General features: G+C 33.4%; 2 long non-coding RNA genes across 2 annotated transcripts; both read left to right on the forward strand.

Annotated features, from left to right (window-relative positions):
- Positions 1-881: 881 nt before the first annotated feature.
- On the forward strand, positions 882-6,289 carry LOC107842756. The gene is made up of 3 exons (XR_001666073.2): positions 882-1,535; positions 4,603-4,718; positions 5,765-6,289. It is a non-coding gene; the product is annotated as an uncharacterized LOC107842756 (long non-coding RNA).
- Positions 6,290-8,433: 2,144 nt separating this feature from the next.
- Positions 8,434-9,416, forward strand: LOC124887330. The gene is made up of 2 exons (XR_007044841.1): positions 8,434-8,505; positions 9,210-9,416. It is a non-coding gene; the product is annotated as an uncharacterized LOC124887330 (long non-coding RNA).
- Positions 9,417-22,403: the final 12,987 nt, after the last annotated feature.

A 22,403-nucleotide genomic window follows, 5' to 3' on the forward strand; every position in this document is an offset into this window, starting at 1 on the left:
GACAATAAAATAGATCAAAATAAATACTATGATGATTTATAACAAAGCAACATAATGTACACTACTAGAAATTACCCCTATTGCTACGAAATTTTTGACAACGGTACCAAAAATGTTGCTATAGAGGGTCTATTGCAACGGTTCTAACTGTTGTAAAAAATAATTGTTTTAGTAACACTATTTGGTATTATAATCGTTGTTATTGTTTTATAACCGCTACAATAGGGTGTTTTATTACAACGGTTGCCTGAACCGTTGTCATAAAGTATCTACGAAAAAGGGTCAAAAATTCCCCTGAACTATTAAAAATGAATCAAAAATACCGGTCATTTATATTTTGGCTCAAAAATATTCTTCTGTTTTATTTTTTGGCTCAAAAATATCCCTTCATTAATTTTTTGACTCAAAAATACCCTTCATTAATTTTTTGACTCAAAAATACCCTTCTTCCTAGTGGAATGCCACCAAACACGTCACGTGAATAAAAAAAATCACTTGACTAATTCACGTCAACATACACAAATGAAAAATCACTTTATTTAATCCATCTAACCATCAACCCATTTTTTTTAAATTTAAAAGACCCAATCCTACTCATATTAAAAGAAAAAATCTGACCTAAGAGGAAAAAGGTTGAATAATTTGATTGCTTATTTTTTATATAATGGGTTCAGATATTTTGGAGTGATTAAGGCGAAAGATGGGGAAATAATTAGGTTCTTAAATTGTTGATCCGAAAGAATAGGATTTTAATGGAGACGATCTTAAACAATTAAATCTTCAAATAGTTGATCCAATTTTCAAGAGCTCGGATTGCTACTGTATGTCCTATCCAAATTGTCTAATGAGGAACTTGATTGTAGTGAGAGAAGTGATAATTTAGAGACAAAATTAAAATTTGAAAAATGAAAATTTAGTGGTAATGTAGAATAATCACAAATTTTTGAGGTGAAGAATTATTTGAGTGAATCTTGTAATTTTAAAAATATAAAATAATAAAATAATAAAATATAAGACGGTGAAAGGAATGATACGAAGAGAAATATGGCACCCCACCAATTTGATGAAGAAATTGATGGATTCCATGGTTTGATACCATACCATATCACCTGTTTTTAGAAAACTATGGAAACATGGAACCATGGTAACCATGCCATATCAAGGAAACCACCATCCAAACAAGCTGTAAGATGCTGTCACTGCTATATTCACCAAAAACTTTTCTTGTTCGAAGCTGCTCCGACCAAAAATTCGAAGCTGCTCCGACGTGTAGGAATTACTTGTTCTTCTTCCATTCGAAGCTGCTCCATCGTGTAATTATTCTCATTCTTGGTACTGCTCCGACGTATATTGCTGGTCTTAATTCTTTTCTCTGAGTTACTAGCCAATCCTTTCCCAACTCCGAACACTTCAAGAAGCAACCACCGTACCTCGATAGCTCGAAGATGCTTCGATTCAGCTTCTCCACTGCTCCGACAACCACTTCAATTTTCGAGAAAATTTGGGGTTTTCTTCTATAATTTGGTGATTTGAAGGTTAGTTAATACCTCTAATTGATGATTTTAACCTAATTTTTGGTGTTTCTATTTTAGGATTTTCTTCTCCTTCACTTTGATTGCTAATGGAACATTTGGGGATGGGTTTAATTTGGGTGATTTCAGTTGCTACCTTTTCTAGGTTGATAATGCATTTCCTTGTTTCTGCTCGTATTGTGCTAAATAGATGGAAACTAACAGTGAGTACTTGTCTAAAGTTCTGCTGCGGTAATTTCTAGTAATGTAATCTTCGATTGGACCTCGATTTCAAGGTCATTTTCTAATAGGAAAAACCCTAAAATCATGACTAAAAGCCTGATCTTTATGGTCATAGTGAAGCAATTAAATTTGAGGAATAGTAGATACAATAAAATCTCATCTTTTATTGATATTTGGGATATGTATTTGTAGGGTATGAATAGTGCACATTCTAGTAATCCTATAACAAATCTCTCTCATATCATGCAAAAACAGTTTATTAGTTTCATAGTTAAAGCTTTTTACTTGTAACATGTGTGATCTTTTCAATAGTTCTCGGCTCTTAAGAGATTTGGCAAGATTTTGTGACTTAATGGATAAACCATGTGATGGTTACTATATGTAGTTGGAGCAATTTTGAAGTGGAGACAAAAATATTGTCTTGAACCATTTAATTTAAATTATGTCCATAATATAATTAATAGAATCTTCTGTACATCACCAACAGCCATATATGTATAATCATTACTACAAAAAGTTCCAAACGAATATACAGATAATATATATTAGACCAAACGATTACCTTAAGAGTGAAGATAGAAGTTTTAACATGACCGTTTGGATAACAAGTTTTTGATACAGGAGTAATTGAGGTACTTTCCACTCTTGTTTTATATGATAGCTCTTCAAGATGCTGCTCATATTTTATCGGCAAGCAGAATGCATGAGACTTTGATTCTTCATTTTTTGCTATCTGATTCAGTGCAAATAATCTCTGTGTTATTATCTTGAACATTTTCCTTTCATTCGTCATTTCTTTAACTTTGATATGCTGTCAGTGGTCAATTGCGTCTGTTATTGATAGGCTGTTTGTACCAACATTTTTCACTCAGTAGCTCTTTTGGTCCCTCACGGCATTCCTATACTGATGCTGCTACTCTTGCAGTCAAATGATGTTTTACTTCCTCAACATCAGTTCTTCAAAACTGAAAGAAATATTCTTTGAATTAATCCACACCGAAAGATGGTGTTTCTGCATTGTTCTATCTCTTCTTATTTTGTATTTTTTATATATTTACTCTGTTTTTGTTCTCCCGGTTCCTACCTCTTTGCTCTCTTCTATTCACCAAGATTCAAGCTAACTCAGTGAATATTGGTTGAGTATTTTCTTGGTCTTTATTATTGTTTGTGTTCATAATCTGATATGTATGTGACAAAGGATAAATTACATTTTCTGTGATGGTAAGTCCAAAATCTTATAAATTATATCTGTAAGATTTATATTATCTACCTTTCTTAGTTTCATATCCAAAACCTCTAAGGCCTCAGCAGCTGTTGCAATAGGCAAAACAAAGACATTTAATATTTTTGATGTTCACTAGCTCGAGTTTCTTCTCTGTCTCCTCCTTGTACCAACAACTCTCTAGCATCGCACAAGATTCTATTACTCCTTACACTACTTTCAATTGGATCTGGAAACTGAATATACCACCAAAACTTCTTTGGCTCGTAAATCACTCTAGGCTCCCTACTGCTTCCTCTCCAAATTGCAGACTTTGCGGCCTCAACGTCAAAGAAACGTTCACCCATCTATTTTTACTTGCTGGCACCACCAAGCCTAGGCAACATTCTATTCAACTCTATGTATTATGGAACCATCATACTCCCCCAAAATCAACTCTAGGCAACATTCTGTTCAATGTTTTTTCAGAAACTCTTCTCTTGTAATTCAAATTTTATTCTTTCCTTAACCTCCTAAAGAAATTCTTCTATGCTACTCTCATCTTCGGATCTGCTAGGAGAACTAGCCCATGATTCTTCATCATTCCTCGTCACAGGGCTCAAAATTACAATCATTGTAAGAGCAGAACCCGACTTCATGTTCAATGTACGATTAGTCTTATTTCGTGAAGCTACAAGAAACTCATTTTTATCTTTCTAAACCTTTGAAGTACCTCTTTCGTGTATATTTTCGGTTACAATAAGTCCTTTAAGCTCTCCAGATCTCTCAGTAAACCTCGTTCTCATTGAGTTCGCATAAGGAACTAATTTTTCCTCGTTCAGGTGTTGTCGTGCCAGTCATTGACCCGTATTGGTGCCAAGTTTAACAAACTTTGAGCATTCCTTGAATCTTGCTTTTGGTATGCTTCAAACTCTTTCTTAAACTTTTGAAGTTCCTCTTCCCGTGGATGTTCTCAATATTTACTACTCCGTTTGTCAAAGGAATAAAAAAAATATTGTCTCGAGGAAACATTTCTCAACCATTCCTCTTTGGAAGGATTCCTCTCTTGATTAAGGTCAGTCTTTTGCTTCGCCGATGGCCTTGTATCTCCAAGTAACGTACCCAGTCCCATCAGATGAGCCACAATGCTAGGCTCATTCTATCCTGCGTTTGGTCTTTTAGCTAATTCTTCACTGATTAGTTTCTTCATTGGAGCCTCATTCGCATAGCGGTTTTTCTCCGGCCAAACATTTGTCATGTGACAAGTACACTATATTTAGGCAACTAGTGAGTTAAGCTGCGAAAAGGCAACCAAATGAGAATCAACTGTACTTTTAGCAAATGAGACTACTCATACAATATAGACATATGACTTGTAAAAGTTTTTGGCTTCTACAAGCCTATTATTATCAACCTTACCCTGCATTTCTATTATGACTTGATAAAATTCAGATTTTGACACCAAACATTGGCGTTGTCTACAGGTACAATCTGTCATCTCATAGAACATACAATCTCAGAGATTTTTTTGAGTGTTAAATTTCCTTTTGAATACAAATTTTATATTCATTCTTATTTATATCATCTTAATTATTTTCATTTAGAAATTTCTAAATTAGTACACCCTCTTCCGTAATTGTCCTACAGGTTTATCATTGGCTTACCAGCTACTGTTTTTGCTGGATGCTACTGGATTTCACTCTCTAGAATTCCTTGCTCTGGGTATTCATGTTTGTCGGGCTGTAGGAACTGGTACGGTGAAGGTAAGGTGAAAGAACCTTATTTTCGAAAGTACAGTACATAATCTGAGAGGAAGTTCAGTACATTTTTGCTCGTCCACTAAAATGTTCGCCTGAAGTTTGTTTTAGGATGTGTGGTGTCATATTTGTTTGTTAGGGATGTTTAAGGGATATCTTGTGTGGTGTCATATTTGTTTGTTAGGGATGTTTAAGGGATATCTTACACTCACACCCCCAACCACAAAGGCACAACTAGAAAAGGGGAAAAAACTCTCGTAACTCCAAGTTAAATGTCATAGTGTTTATGCTGATGTAGAAGTAGTGTCATAGTGGTTATCCTATTTATAGAATATATGCTTTTATATTAGTTACATTCAACAGGAAAGCTTGAGAACTTTGCTCAAGATGTTGTCCACTTGGACTAACAATGACTGTAAAATTACAAGATTTGCATACATCATATATGTCCAAAATATAAGTTATATAATCAGCCTAACGTTGATTTATCGACAACAACTGAAAACTCACAATGTCACATAAATTTTTTTTGTTGTTGAATCGATAGGAACAAATAAGAAAATAGACCCAATAATCTGTTTGTTAATCACAATCACGCATAACAAATCTTTTCAAACTCAAGCCCTTATTTTATGTTGAGGAATTTGAAAGCCCTTACTGTTACTGTTGCATTCTTCATCGCAAAAATCTTTCTTACTGTTGTATTGTCATAGAAAAGCCCTCATTTTAATTCAACTATAATTGCTCATCGTCATATTCAAAAAGCTTTTTCTTGCAAGTGGCATTTGTCTATATAATTTGGATCGCCAAGATTTTTTATCAACATAATTTTTTTATATTAATCATTTTATACTTTCTATTAGACATCTCTGCACCTTTGCAATATTTTTTTGAATATTTTCTAAGGAATAAGGCATTTAAACATACAATACTCTACATGCTTCATTTTCTAAAAATAAAATAATGTATATCTCCTTTTTCTATCCTTGTAGAACTTTGTTAGGTCACATTCTTATAATTTATTGGTTTGTTTTAATGTGAAAAAATGACAGCCTGGTGCACCAAGTTGTCGCTATGCGTAGGATCAAAGGAGGGTTCCGATCACAAAAGTCTATTGTTCGCAGCAACACCTTACATTTTTGCAAGGGAAGGCCTTAAATTAATTAGAATGACTTATATACAACCTTGAGTTGTAGTCATTACCATATCATTCTCCGTTGAACTTTTGATGCATGTTTTAAAGGACTTTTTCTTCATGGTACATCTACTTTATAAGTACTAAATCTAAAGATATAAAAAAACTTAATTGTGGTTAAATTGCAAGTGAAGAACAAATGAACATAATAGACCCATCGACTTATATTCTGAAATTTATTTTAATTTGATTTCCTTGCTTTTAAGAACTGGATGAAGATAAACAACATTAGCACATGAAAGTTAGAAAAGAAAAGGTCTCTTGTTATATGCTGCTATATATATCTAAGACATAGGAATGACCATAACTCGGTATATTTCAAAATATTCATAGTACAAAACACATTGTAATAATATGATTCCTACAGAGATCTTTATCTTGGAGAAAAGAGCTTTTCAACATTGTTTGAGAGGATTTGTAATAGGACAATAATTGTTAAAGTTAAAATCGCATCGTTGAAGCTATAGAGGGATTAAAAAGTGAAGTCGAACAGTTTGAAAAAGTGGAAACACAGTATAATTTTTTAGAAGATACAAATAATATTACTACTTGATGATTCCAGACAAAAAACATGACATGCAACATATAGTAAAAAAGAAAGCACCCCTTCTTCATCTAACTTTAATAGTTCACTTACATAGCTATTGCATCCAAATGCAGTGGCTACATTAATTTTTTCTTTTTCGTATAATACAATTCACCTTGTTATTTATGTTATTGTTTTCCCTTAATTAGCTGTCTTGTTTTTTCTTTATTATTTTTTTTCATTGTCTTTCTTTTCATTACTACTTTGATTTGCTTTACTTGAGCCAGAGATATTTCGAAAACAATGCAGGTCTGAATACACTCTTCCGTCTCCAGACTTTACTAAGTGAAATCCACTCCACTTTGTGAGATTTTACTTAGTATGTTGTTGTTGTGCAACACAGATATCACTATATATTATCTTTAGAGCAGAAGAATTACTGTCTCCTTTTAATCAGTTATATGGAAGACCGTAGAGAACACAATTGTTATTAGAATTACAATCTGTCATTACATGCATTAACACTGTCAACTATGATCATACAAGCCCCCCAATAAAATAATACAATAAATAGGACTCTAGGTGCCTTCTTATGCATCTCAAATCCGCACCATCAACGTATTTATATAGTAAGTTAAAGCTGAAAAAGTCAGTAAGAAATCAGACAACTTTTATCATTTAGGCAATGATATATTTTTCAATATTTTAGAAGTAAATAACATATCTTTCGGATTCCTCAGTGATAGTCCGATATATAAGTATGATGTGGAACACCTGTGATAAATATTGTATAACAATATTTTAGAAGTAAATAACATCTTTTGGATTTCTCAGTGATGGTACCATAGATAAGTATGATGTAGAACACCTTTGATAAGAAGAAAAAAGGACATTAAAAATTATATTCAATTGTCTCATGCATATAGTTATTCTTGAAATACAAACAAAAGATTGAGGCAATTATAAAGAAGGAAGAGAATAAAAAAGAACTTGAATCATTCCCCTTTTATGCAATTTCGTGCAGCTAACTTGAACAACAAAAATGTCAAATCTCTTTTATCTATACTGACATAATCTTCAGCCGTATAGTCACCCATATAGAATAATACTTTCAATAAGTGCGGAGCAAATTTATAATGATATTCATTTTAATTGCCCTTTACATACCCTTCCACTTGATGCTCTAAGAATCATTCATCGCCGCTATGCAACCATAACAAAAAGTAAAAGAGAAGAGTTAGAATAAGAAAATTCAACCAGATGTCTTAATAAATGAATTATCGATTCATGCAATGTTTGATGTAGGAAACATAAACATCGTCAAATTAGTATAATTGTTGTATACCATTATTAGGGTCTTTGAACCTAACAGATCACTAAGTGCATCTGATTATAAACACACTTAACTTGTGCATAGTTAAATTAATGTAATTAGTACAATTGTTGTACATTCTTATTAGGTTCTACGTGCATCTAATATAAACACACTTTACTTATAGATAGGTAAATTATCGTACCTTAGGATGTAACTCATTAGCAACTAAACAGAGAAGCTTTGAGTCACGGGGCATTTGGAGACTCTAACATTGAGACTTCGAAGACACAATTTGAACGTGAAAATTAAGTTGGTGTGCTTTTGAGGTCAAAATTAAAATTAACATACTAAATTGAAAATTATTGTGATGGAAATCTTCGAAATCCATCATTGTTGAAGCTTGGGTCTTAGATTTTGGTTTCACATTTTGGTATTTTAGAGTGATTGATGGGTAAATATGAGTTGGTGAAAATATTTAGGATTAAATTTGTCAATGGCGTAGCTGAAGTTGGTACTAACCGCTCGATTCACCATGACAAATTCTCCATGGCGTAGCTGAAGCTGAAACGTTTGATTGTTTTACATCCAAAAAAGGATCGAAGATAATCTATTGGGTTTTCATGTTTATAGGTGAGTTGATGAATTCTGAGACAAAATAAGAATATATAACGGAGAAGATGAAGAGAGATGAATATTGAGACAAAATTTGACCTAAAATTGCTACACCGAAGCGTCTTTGAATATCTTCTGGAGAAAGGTAATATATCTGAAGAGTTAAGATGAAGGAGAGTCAGTGAAATGTAAATTTTTCTGGAACATTTTTATCATTGAGAAAAATGACTAGTTTATCCCTGATCGTTCCTCAAGTAATCTTCAAAGTTAGGATTTCTTTTCTCCTTTATTTACAATTCTTTCTATTATATTTGTTAGTTCTCATTCTCAATTATTGAATTTAAAATGGTGTTTAATGTAAAATATTTCTTTCATATTAGATTATAAATGTTCTTAAGTAATTTTAACTAGGTTCTAAATAATCAAGCAATGGTTAATTTACTTTTCATCCTTTATGTAATGGATATGCTCATGTTTCATATATCACAAAAGTACTCATTTTACCCTCATACATGGTATAACTCACCAAATATTGTAAAAGGGGAAGAAAGTATAAGTGTACAACTTCTTTTTACAGCTTCCTTTTTGAAACAATTATGAGCTACATTTTATTTTTGATTTTTTTTCTCAATAAATTTAAACAAATAACTAAGTTTCTCAAATTATATATGCTTTGACTAGACAAAATATGTGGATGTCCATATAAAAAATTATTATGTTCAAAAATTTTGTGTTAGTTACACATAATTTAACGTTGAGGTATGTAATTGATTTTAGTCTTTTTATAATGTTTTTGCATCTAACATTTTAAATTTCTGATAATCATTTAGGTATTAATTTCAATTGCAGGTTTATGATTTATTGTTCACACAAATCAAAAGAGATTCACACTGTTTGAAAGTTTGAGGCAGGATAAGTCTACAAATTATGTAATGATCAATTCAGTCTTTAATTAACTATACATTGTTATGTCCATAATGTGAGATATTTATCATAAACTAAAATTTCTATAACCATTATTTATTTGGTGATAAGGACATGGTACAATAGTATTTATATGAATTCTCTCCACTCTTAACCAGAGGTCTCAGGTTCGAACCGTTATGATTACTATGACGAAATTTTGTTGGGAGCATCACCCACTAAAGATAGGACGAAAAATAAAAAAAATAAAATATGAGTCCTCTATTTAAGAAAAAAAAATATTTTAAAAATAATTTTACCTTTATTAAATATGATAATTTTTAACTTAAGAACAAAAAGTAGTAATGTTTCTATCCTGGTTTATTATGTCTGACAAGAAATTATGCTGAAAATTATGACTAAAGAAAGAGCAAGTGAGAAAAGAAAGAATGCTGATCTTTTTTAGAAGAATGTTTTAGCAAATTTAAAGAGTATTTTGTGTTAATGAAATACCTAATAATGTAATTAGTAAAAACACGAAGAAATTCAGTAGAAGGTACGTAAAAATATTATGTCATTCCTTTCATCCTATTTTATGTGACACAATTATGTATTCGAGATAAATCCGAACATATAAGCTTCAAGTTTTTAGCATTGAAATTTTACATGTTTGATAACTACATACAAAATATTATATACACAAAAAAAATCGATGTACTAATTATATGAGAAATTAAACAACAACATTTCAGTGTACTCTCACAATGAGAAATAATATAATATTATAAAACAAAGAGTGAGTTTAAAAAATTATGTAAAAGTGAACTCAAAGAGATAGAGTATTTTTTTGTAATTTTTCTCAAAATAAAAGAAAGTCGATAATATTTTTTATAAGTGAAAGTCTCAAAATATTGTTAAAAAGTCATTTCATTTCTTTAAAACTATATATTTGTAAAGAGAACATGAGTATCCTTTTTTTTAAATTTAAATTAATAATGTTGGGATAATACTGTATTTTATTCTTTGGATCGGGTTGGTTCACCCGTTTCATTATTCTCTACTGTAACCTTAACATTATTTGATGATGGAATACATGATTTGGGTTTGCTTTAACATGATGATTTCATTCCAACTTCAACATGATTTTGTATTATGTTATGCACATATTATTTTATTGCTTCTATACACCCAAGGTAAATCTCTTGTATATCTTTATTAAGTAGTATTTCCTACCTTATTTAGAAGAATATCCTCTTAGTTTTCTACCTTATTTAGAAATGTATCCCCTTAGTTATTTTGTACCTTATTGAGGAATCCTTTAGTTGGTTCTTTACTTGTATATATAGGATATTGTACAAGGCTATTATTCATTGAAGACAAAGGAGAAGAAATTTTTTCTCAATTCTTTTTTTGTCTTTCTTTTTCATAATTTTCTTTCTATTCTTACATGGTATCAGAGCAAGGTTGATTCCAACCACCTTGTCTCAAATTTTCATCTTCATTTCTTATTTTCAATCACTTTGAATCCATTTTAATTTTTCATCACGACCAACGTTGCCCAGCTCTTTGATGAAATAGCGAGACAACACTGGTCTATGGTGTTGTTTCAACTGTCAAATCTTTTGCAATTAAGATGGTTGATGAAAGTCACCTTTACTATCTCTATCCCTTGAATTACCCAGGGATGAATCTCATTTCCACTACTTTTGATGGCAAAGGTTATGAAGGTTGGAGAAGGTCAATAATAATAGCTCTTTCAGCCAAGAACAAATTGAAATTTGTTGATAGATCGTTGGTTTCTTCTTTCCCAGAATCTAATATGCACAGTGCTTGAAACAAGTGTAACGACATGGTCCTGTCATGGCTGCTAATCACCCTCTCGAAGGAAATTATAGAGAGCGTGCTATATAGTAGTTCAAAGGATCCATGTGAGGATCTTGAAGAAAGATTTGGTTAGACAAGTGAAGCCAAGTTATTTGAACTTCAAAAATAGTTAAGTGAAACCACTCAGGTAAACACAAGTGTTTCAACTTATTTCACTAAACTGAAAAGCTCATGGGATGAATTAGATGCCTTGAATACATTTTCTGTTTGCCAATTTATCTATGAGTATGGTGCTAAGGAAAAAGTACAAAAAATACATCAAGATGAAAGATTGTTGCAGTTCTTGATGGATTGAATGATGATTTCATAAGTGTGAGAAGTAATATATTATTATCTTCTCCTTTACATTCTATTGGGCAGGCTTATTCACTCATAACTCAGGATGAAAAGTAGAGAAAAATTCATGTTCCAACAGTCTATCCTGGTGATTCATCATCCTTTTTGCCTCTAATCAACTGAAGGAAGAAAATTTAATGATTATAAAGCACAAAAATCTGATTTTAATTCTAAGAAAAATGATCTAATTTGTAGTTATTTTAAGAAAATAGGTCATACAGTGGACAAATACTGTAGAATTTATGAATTTTCTACTGATTTTAAGCTCACAAAGCAGAAAAATATCAAGGAACTGCTCAAGTCAATAATAGTTTCGGCATTGTTGAGGAACAGGTAGGCAGTAATGGTCCAAACATCAGGTCCTTGACGTAGGAGAATGTGGGACAAATGTTGGAGCTTCTTGAGCAACTCAAGACTGCAAAACAAGATGGAAATACTCCTAAAGCTTCTGCCAGCATGAGTTTTATAGGAAAAACTAAGTTTTTCAATTTTTATGTATACATAGTTAACATTGACAGTAATTCTTGGATATTAGATAATGGAGCTACTAAGCATATGACTTACAATAAATTAATTTTGGTAAATCGTAAAGCTTTACCAAAAGCTCTCATGGTGAGTCTCCCTAATTCATACAAAGTTAGAGTAATCGATTGAGAAAAACTCTATGCACTATCAAATCTTGTGTTACACAATATTTTATAAATACCCTCTTTCAAGTTCAATCTCTTGTCTATACAAAAATTATGTAAACAGCTCAGTAATTATATGTTATTATTCCTACTTCTTGCTTCATATTTGAGGGCCCTTCTCTGAGGAGTCCACTAAAAATTAATAGAGAAAATAGAGGGCTCTACATACTTAAATCAAGCCAGTCAGATCTTCTTTTAAATACCCTAGTCAAGAAAATCACAAGGCCTATTTTAGGTTTCAATTCAGTTTATAGTAATACAATGTCCAATATTAATTCCACTTTTAGTTCATGTTTTTCTTTGTTTGACTCCAAAATAAAAGACAAATCGTGGCATTATAGACTGAGACATATACCTTTGAGTAATATGAGAAATGTTTCTTTTTATTCCATTTCTTCTTGTCAGAATTTTGATACTCCTTGTGTGATTGTCCTATGACGAGACAATCCAAGCTACCTTTTTCTACTAGTAATATCTCAATGAGAGATATTCTTGAATTAATACATATTGATACTTGGGGACTATATAAAGAACCAATATATGATGGATATAAATTCTTTCTCATTATTGTGGATGATTTTAGTAAAGGAACATGATCATTTTTGTTAAGCAATAAGTCAAATGCTTTCATAATTCTCAAATCTTTCTTAACTATGGTCGAAAGACAACTTCAAATCAAGATCAAAATAGTAAGATATGACAATGCTCTTGAGTTAGGAAGTGGCACAACACAATCAGAATACTTTATTTCTAAAAGGATTCAACACCAAACCTCATGTCTATCTACTCCACAACAAAATAGCGTGGTAGAAAGAAAACATAAACATCTACTAGAAACATCTAAGACTCTGTTGTATCAGTCACATCTGTCCATTCAATATTGGGGTGAATGTCTTTTGGCTGCAACTTGTCTAATCAATAGATTTTCTTCAAAAATACTTCACAATAAAACACCCTTTGAGATTCTTTTCAAGATCACACCTAACTATTCTTATCTCAAATATTTTGAATGCGTATGTTTTGTCTCCACTTTATTCTCTCAATGGTCTAATTTGGAACCAAGGGCCATTGCATGTGTCTTTTTGGAATATTCACATGGAAAGAAAGGTTACAAAGTTTTATTTCTTGATACTAAGAAAATCATTGTTTCGAGAAATGTTGTGTTTTATGAAAATTTCTTTCCTTTTGTTGCTTCTAAATCAATTGATTCCTATTTTTCAGCCCATACATCAATCCAACTATTGATTTTGATGATAATGTTGACACTAATCAGATTATCCCATCTCCCTCATCTATCACTTTGACTTTACCTCTTACATCCACTACTATGGACCAGGTTCAACCTTGTGTTCCTTCTACTGTCACGGATCAGGTACATCCTCTTGTTCCTTCCATAAATAATATTTCCTTACTTAGGAGATCAAATCGAGAACACAAGATTCCTAGTCATCTAGAAGACTATATTTGCAATTCTGTGCACCAAGCTAATGTAAGTTCTTCTTGTTTTTCATCTCCTATCTCCTCAATCTCTCTTTCTGTCATAAACCTATCTTCCAATAATCAACATATGTTGAATTCTTTGTCTAATATTCAAGAACCTGTCAGTTATAATCAAACTATGTTACATAAAGGTTGGAAAGAAGCCATGGATAAAAAACTTCATCCCTTGAATGGAACAACACATGGAACGTGGTCCAACTACCCCCTAAAAAAGGCTTTACTTTGTAAGTGGATTTACAAAGTCAAAAAACATAGTGATGGAAAAATTGAAAGGTTAAAAAATAGATTATTAATCAGAGGAAACATAAAAAGGAAAGATATTGATTTTAATGAGATTTTTTCTCCTATTGTCAAAATAACCACTTTTCAATGTCTTCTAGCTGCAGCTGTCGAAAGATGTTGAGGGCTCTATCAATTAGATATTTATAATGCATTTTTACATGGAGATATCCATGAGGAAGTTTTCAAATTGGACAGTTCCACCATCAACATCTCATTTTTGTAAGCTTAAGAAGTCTATAGATGAACTTCGTCAAGCCTTTAGGCAATGGTATTCAAAGCTCATGGTTGCTCTTAATTTAAAAGAGTTCACTCATTATCTTAATGATTATTCTCTATTTGTGAAGAAATCTGACTCATCTATTTCAATAGTAGCAGTATATGTCAATGAAATTATTTTGACAAGTAATGACAATGCAGAGTTGCATGTATTGAATTTATTTCTTCATGAGAAGTTTAGAATAAAGAATTTGGGAGATTTACACTTTTTCTTAGGCATGGAGGTGTTGAGTGAACCTCATGGAATCATACTTTCACAACAAAAGTTCATAGTTGATCTCCTAAAGGAATTTGATGTCACACATATATCACTTGTTTCATCTCCTCTTGATCCTACAGTAAAGATAAGTTTAAATAATGGAGATGTTATTTCGAATCCCAGTATATATAGATATCTCCTTGATAAGTTTAATTATCTTACTCACACAAAGTCAGATCTTGCCTTCACTGGTCAACATCTTAAACAATTCATGCGAAATCCCCGTGTCCCTCATCTCACTGTCACATTACGTATTCTTCGTTACTTGTCCAAGGAATAAGATTTGGGCCTTTTTTCAATGCCTCTTCTTCTTTTGAGTTGCTTGCCTTTTGTAATTTGAATTGGGGAACATTTCCAAATTCAAGAAAATTTGTTAGTCAATTTTATATATCACTTGGAGGCTCTCCAATATCTTGGAAGTCAAAGAAGCAAACATATATTTCTCTTAGCTTCGCCGAGACTGATTATCGTTCTATAAGGCATGTGGTTGACGAGGTCACATAGTTGGTTCATCTCTTCCAATATCTCTCCATTCTAATATTATTTGCATGTGCCTCTTCATTCGGATAGTCAGGCAACAATACACATTGCAAAGAATTTCGTGTTTCACGAAAGAACAAAACATGTTGAGATTGATTGTCATTTCGTTCGACAAAAGTTTTTAGATGAAATTATTTCACTTTTATTTGTTCCATCTTCCTCTCAATTAGCTGCACAAAATCACTCACTGGTCCTCTTTGTTACAATGCTTTGGGCAAGTTGGGTGTTCGTTCGTTCCCTCCAACTTGATAGGGGGGTTGGGATAATGCTACATTTTGTTCATTAGACTAGGTTGGTTCACCCATTTCATTCGCCCATTTCATTATTCATCTGCTGCAGCCTCAACATTATTTGATAATGGACTGCATGGTTTGGGTCTGCTTTAACATAATGATTTTTTCCCAACTTCAGCAGATCATTGCATATATTATTTTATTCCTTTTGTACACCCTAGGTAAATCTCTTGTATATCCTTATTAAGTAGTATTTCCTGCCTTATCCTCTTAGTTTCCTACCTTATTTAGAAGTGTATCTCCTTAGTTATTTTGTACTTTATTTAAAAGTTGTTAAGCTGGTTCTTTACTTGTATATATAGGATATTGTACAAAGCTATTATTCATTCAAGAAAAAAGAGAAGAATTTTTTTACAATTCCTTTTGTGTCTTTTTTTCTCTAATTTTCTTTCAATTCTTAGAAATAAGATTTTAATAATCGCGTGAAGCGTGGATTAATTCCCTAGTTGAAATTAAAATGCAACTTGATATCGAATCTGAGTTATCAATTATTAAATTGTGAGTGTGTTTAGTATTAAGGAAAATATTTTTTAATTTTCTCATGTTTGGTTGGCTTAAAAAATTCGAAAAATGATTTCCAAATCAATTTATTTTCCTCAAATCTAAGAAAAATAAATTCTCTTCAAAAAATAAGGAAAACATTTTTCAAAATAGTCTTTCAACCTCACTCTCAAATTGAAATATTCATACAACTCTTAAAATCACTCATCCCTACCCCGACACTCAATCCCCAATCACCCTCATCCAAAAAACATATTTAGTTTCTTTTAAATATTTTAATTTTTTTCTTACCTCATCCCCTACCCTCCACCCCTACCAGCCCCCTCCAAAGAAAATATTTAACTTTTTTTAAAAAACCTTAATTTTTTTTCTTACCCTACCCCCTATCTGCCCTCCTCCCCACCCCTAAAAATAATTTTTTTGAATTTATTTTTTAAAAAATTTAATTTCTTTTCTTATCCTGCCCTCACCCCCTTCCCCCCACCTCACCCCCTTCTAACCATTGCCCCCTACCCTCCACCCCTCCCTTAAAAAATATTATTCTAATTTTTTAAAAAAAAAACTCAAAAAAGTTTTCTTACCCCTCTCCTACCACCTAGTCTGACATCCCCCCCCTCCTTCCAAAAAATTTTTTAGTTTTTAATTTATTTTTTTAAAAAAAATTCAAAATTTTTTTCTTACACCCTTCTTACCTATTCGGTCTTATTGTTTTATATATACATATATATATATATATATATATATATATATATATAATATTTCTCTACTTTCATACAAATATAAGAATATAATTAAGAAGCAATTTATTTTACTGAAAAATATTTTCCTCCTCCAGATTGAACAAACCCTAAAAGAAATATTTTTTCAAGGTCAAATATTATTTTTATAAAAAATATTTTCTACCCTTTATCTAAACAGTAAAATGTATTTTCTGGAAAAATGTTTTTCATTCACCAGCCAAACACTAAAAAATATTTTTCACTCACCAACCAAGCATTACTTTACTATTTCTACTATATATAAGTGAATCTTTAGGTGACTACCAATGGTGTTTTCGAAAATAACACAAACATCAAGAGTATTTTCGTAACTATCACCTACAATCAATAATAATGGTTTTGGGGTAATAACCCTTCCACGTGTCCTTTTCCTTTACTTTTTAACTTTCCCAAATTCATTTCTCCCATATTCAGTTTCTCTTTCGTTTTTTCTTTTCCAAATTTCATTTCTTACGCACCTTCACACCAAAATACAAGCTTCAAACAAAATCTATTCTCACTTGCTAAAAAATTTATCAAAATCCTCGTAAATTTTGTGTATATATAATTTGTAGTAAGGTTTATATTTTGGAAAAACAAACCAAAAAATGATTGTGTTGTTAATCTTCCAACTGCCTGGTATAGTATTCTTTCTCTTTTATTTTCTACGTTTTCTATATGTTTACGGTGAATTTTGTTATTTTTTTTTAAGTTTAGATTGGTTATCAGTTGGGTTAACTTTCATTTTTATTGATTTTAAGTTTAAGTGGTTGTTTGCTCTTTCTTTTAGTTTTTATGAAAAAAGTTTTAGTTTGCTACAAAGAAAACTGTAATATCTCTCTGTATGTTATATTGTGTATCCAGAACTGAATCTATTGTTGATTTTGGTTTGCATATAAAAAATGAAAACTAAATGCTTAAAAAAGCTTTTATAAACGATATTTATTTGATTTTAAAAATAGAATCTCGGTGAACTAATCTCCCACTATGCGCGGGATCTTGGGAAAGGAGCTACACCAAGGGTCTTGTCACGACCCGAACTAGGGCTTAGACGTAATGGGCATCTCAAATCCAACCAGGACCGGGGACCACCCCCTGTTACCTAACCCAACCACCTATATTCAGCCTTAGATGAGCCGAATTTTGAGCATATAACAAGATAGCGTAAATGTTCTCATGAAGACTCTAGGATAGGGTCACAACCGTGACTGACCCAACTGAGTCCACCTGTACCAAATCAACCATCCAACCATACCAAGCCAAACCAAAGGCCAAAACCAAAGAGAATACCAAAACATATTACGATAATCAATCCCAAAATGAAATACGATGAAAAAGTGAGAAATTATATCCAATGATGCCAAGCTCATTCCAATACCAAGGCGACACCAATACCGATCCATCCCATTCCAACCCCCAAAAGTACCACAAAGCCTCCATATAAACGAGTAACAATATCCAGTTGGGACATACCCCCAACCATGGCCGAAACCAATATCAGTAATAAAATAAAAATGTTCAAAGATGTCCATAACATGAAATGAAGCCTTCTAAAAGGATGGAAGCTCACCACTTCAGTTCAAATACTGATACCAAATCCGCGTGCTAGACAGGAGGAGTAGAATGGTTGGTTACGGCACAGCGTGGGTATACAGCCGCCAGTAGATGGGTTAGCAAGCAATTGCTAGCATGAACTCAAGATTAGGATAAAATAATATCATTTATAAAATCAAGTAAAACCATCCATAATGCATAAAACCATATATATATATATATAGTATCGAGAAAGGGAATCCGAGTTTAGCATGCATTTAAAACCTTTACCTGCATTGTGTAGCTTTGTTGTCCTAAAGCACCCACAGGCAATATGGATTTAGCCCCCCTGCTGAAAGGGCCCCACTGCGTGTAGAAGCACGACCAGGGAAATATCCCATTGAGAAGAATAGTACATCCCCCAATATAAGTTGTGACATCATGCACACGGTCCACCAAGACCAACCTCATACCAACAAATATGAGTTTTCAATTTCGGTCCCTCCGAGACCTCTATCTTCTACGGCTTAGCTATACCTCCCCATTTAATGCCCAATTAAAAACTATTTTCAAACAATCCATTTACCATTTATTAACCAAGGACATTTAGTGTTGGTATCGTCATACTAACCATACTTGGAAGTACTGTACATAGCCAACCACATGTAGGTATAGGGGACCTTAAGTGCCCATCCAATTAACATATTATATCTACTTGGGGGAATCTGTACCCCATAAGCGTAACCATTTAGCCATTTACCTTTTCAAACCATCTAATCCATGCATAAATCCTTTACCAAGTTTAAAACAAGCAAAAGTTTCATTTAAAAGAAGTCAATGCAATGAACATATCTTTATAAGCATTTGTCAAACACATTGGGGGCATAATATATATCCAAAACCAATTCCAATTACCAACAACCATTCCCATATAATCTAATTATCCAAAACCACCATTTATTCATAGAAAAGTATAATTAAAACCATGGGAAACAATAACCAACCATTCATAAACAAAAACCCCAAATTATATTTGAAAACGCAAAAGCATTCAACAATAGAATCATGAAAACCAATAGTAAAATCATTCCTTTAATTGGAACTAACAATGAGGGAAAAGAAAGATGTCTTATACAGAAGAATTGATGGAAAGAAATCACCAAAACAATGCCCAAATTGGTCCTCAAGGTGAAACCCTAGCTTTCTTGCCCTAAAGCTTTTGAGAGGATTTTAGATTGTTTAGGAGTAGTTTCTAAGTTTTAAAGAGAGAAATTATAAAGTAAATAGCCTCCTAAATAGGCTAGAAGTTGTGGGATCCTATTAGGGTAAGTAGGGAAATGTCCAAATTACCCCTACTTAAGTTGCATAAAAATCCTGTCACAGGAATACGATTGAACCATACGAGTCGTACCCTTCCGATGTGGGTGGTACCTACCACTCGTATCCAACCCCAAACCCTAGACCTAATGCTATTCAACATACGAATCATCCAACCAAGTCGTATCCAAAGCATACAATCTGTACCTTCCATTCATATCCCTAGCAGAGTAAAATACCAAGAGGATTGAACACCGTTCCCTATACGAGTACTAAATACGACTCCCCCAAGTTGTATCCATTCCAGTAACCCATCCATCCTACCAACCAATACTGGTCAGCATATGATAGAACCATACCACTCGTACCCCAACATATGGCTCATACCCAGGGGTCGTATTGGGTCCGGAGAATGGAATCCCAGGAAAAGTTCTAAGGGCCAAAACCCAGGATGTATCATTCTCCCACACTAGGAACTTTCGTCCCCGAATGATGAACAAGGTAGGGGTAACCACACACAGAGTCATTTGAATTATCAAACATATTCCCAATCTTTATCAAAGTTTATTCTTCCCTTTAACAAACTCAAAAAATAAAAATGTGTTTAAGAACACATACCTTCTGTACGAATCCCTCTGCTCCTGACCCCCAGATCGAAACGTTATGATTCCTGAGAGTAGAAAACAAGAGCAGATATTTGGACTTCATGTCCTGCCCTGCTTCCCAAGTAGCTTCTTCTACATTATAGTTCTGCTACAGAACCTTAATCGATGCCACATCCTTAGTTTATAACTGATGAACCTGCCTATCCAATATCTCAACCAGGACCTCTTCATAAGATAGAGAATCTGAAATACCCAATCCTTCCAAAGGAACAATCGAAGAAGGATCACCAATACACTTTCTTAACATGGAAACATGAAAGATCAAATGAACCAAACCCAAACTTGCAGGCAACTCTAGTTCATAAGCAACTTTGACAACTCTATGCAAAATTACATAAGGACCAATAAATTGGGGACTGAGCTTCCTCTTCTTTCCAAACCACACTACTCCCTTTATGGGAGATACCTTTAAGAATACCTTGTCCCCAACATCGAACTCTAAGTCTCTATGCCTAACATTCGCGTAAGACTTTTGGCGACTCTGGGTAGCCTTAAGCCTATCCCGAATCACCTTCACCTTCTCTATAGCTTGATAAACCAGATCTGGATCAAATAAGTATGCCTCACCAAGCTTAAACCAGCCAATAGGAGATCTACACCTCCTACCATATAAAGCCTCAAAAAGGGTCATACCAATACTTGAATGATAGCTATTGTTGTAAGCAAACTTCACAAAAGGTAGATGTTCAACCCTATTTCCACCATAGTCAATCACATAGGCCTAAAACATATTTTCCAATATCTGAATAGTTCTCTCTGCTTTCCCATCCGACTACGGATGAAAAACAGTACTTACACTGACCTTAGTCACCAACCCTTTTTGGAAAGACCGTAAGATATGATATGTAAATTGCGTACCACGATCAGAAATAATCAAGATAGTTACCCCATGTAGCTTCACAATCTCTTGAAGATACAACTTTGCATAGTCCTCCACCAAAAAAGTAGTCCTCACCAGCAGAAAGTGAGCAGACTTTGTCATCCTATCCACGATGACCCATATCGAATCAAATTGGCTCTAGGATCAAGAAAGATAAATAACAAAACCCATATTGATCATCTCCCATTTCCATTTGGGAAACTCTATTTCTTGATGCAGTTCACCAGGCCTCATGTGCTCAACCTTAACCTGTTGACACTCCATGCACTTGGACATAAAATCAACCACATCCCTCTTCATACCATTCCACCAATAGATATCTTTGAGATCATGATATATCTTTGTAGAACCGGGATGAACAACATAGCGCGACTCATGTGCCTCAGCCAAAATCCTTTGCCGCAAACCATCGACATCAGGAACACACAACCTCTCCTGGTACCGCTAAGTACCATCACCACCAATCTCAAACACTGACACTTTTTGCCCGCCAACATCACTATTGATTTTTAGTAAGACAGGATACAACATTTGTTTCTCCTTAATCGCTGCACCAAGAGATGATTGAACCACTTCTTGCACCATCACACCACCATTCTTAGAGTCCAAGAGAAGAACTCTAAGATTGGAATTCACCAATTCCCATTTTCCTTCCTCTATATGACCTAAACTTCCTACAGAAAACCTGCTAAGACCATCAGCAACTACGTTAGCCTTACCTAGGTGGTAGCAAAGACTCATATCATAGTCCTTGAGAAGCTCAAGTCATCTCCTTTGCCTGAGATTAAGCTCCTTCTATGTGAACACGTATTGTAGACTTTTATGATTAGAAAAGATATGCACGTGAACACCATACAGATAATGCCGTTATATTTTCAAAGAAAACACAACCACCAACAGCTCTAAATCATGAGTAGGATAAATCCTCTCATGCACCTTCAACTGCTTGGAAGAATAGACAATCACTTTCCCATGTTGCATCAAAACACAACCAAACCCTATCCTAGATGCATCATAATAAACCATAAATTCATAATTGTCTTTCGGCAAAGTCAGAATTGGAGCCGAAGTGAGCTTATCCTTTAACTTCTCAAAACTCCCCTCACAAGCATCTGACCAAGAAAACTTAACCTTTTTTTGAGTTAACTTAGTCACAGGTGATGTTATCGACGAGAATCTTTACACAAACCGCCTATAATACCTGGCAAAATCTAAGAAGCTCTGGATATCAGATTGAGTCGTGGGCCTAGGACACCTCTTTACCGCACCAACTTTTTGAGGATCAACCATTATCCCCTCACTAGAAATAACATGGCCTAAGAAAGTCACGACGTTCAATCAAAACTCACACTTAGAGAACTTGGCATACAACTGTTATTCTTTAAGGTCTGCAACACCATATGGAGGTGATTAGAATGATCCACCTC

This window comes from Capsicum annuum, chromosome 9 (genome assembly GCF_002878395.1).
Source record: "Capsicum annuum cultivar UCD-10X-F1 chromosome 9, UCD10Xv1.1, whole genome shotgun sequence".
In the NCBI taxonomy this organism is placed as follows: domain Eukaryota; kingdom Viridiplantae; phylum Streptophyta; class Magnoliopsida; order Solanales; family Solanaceae; genus Capsicum; species Capsicum annuum.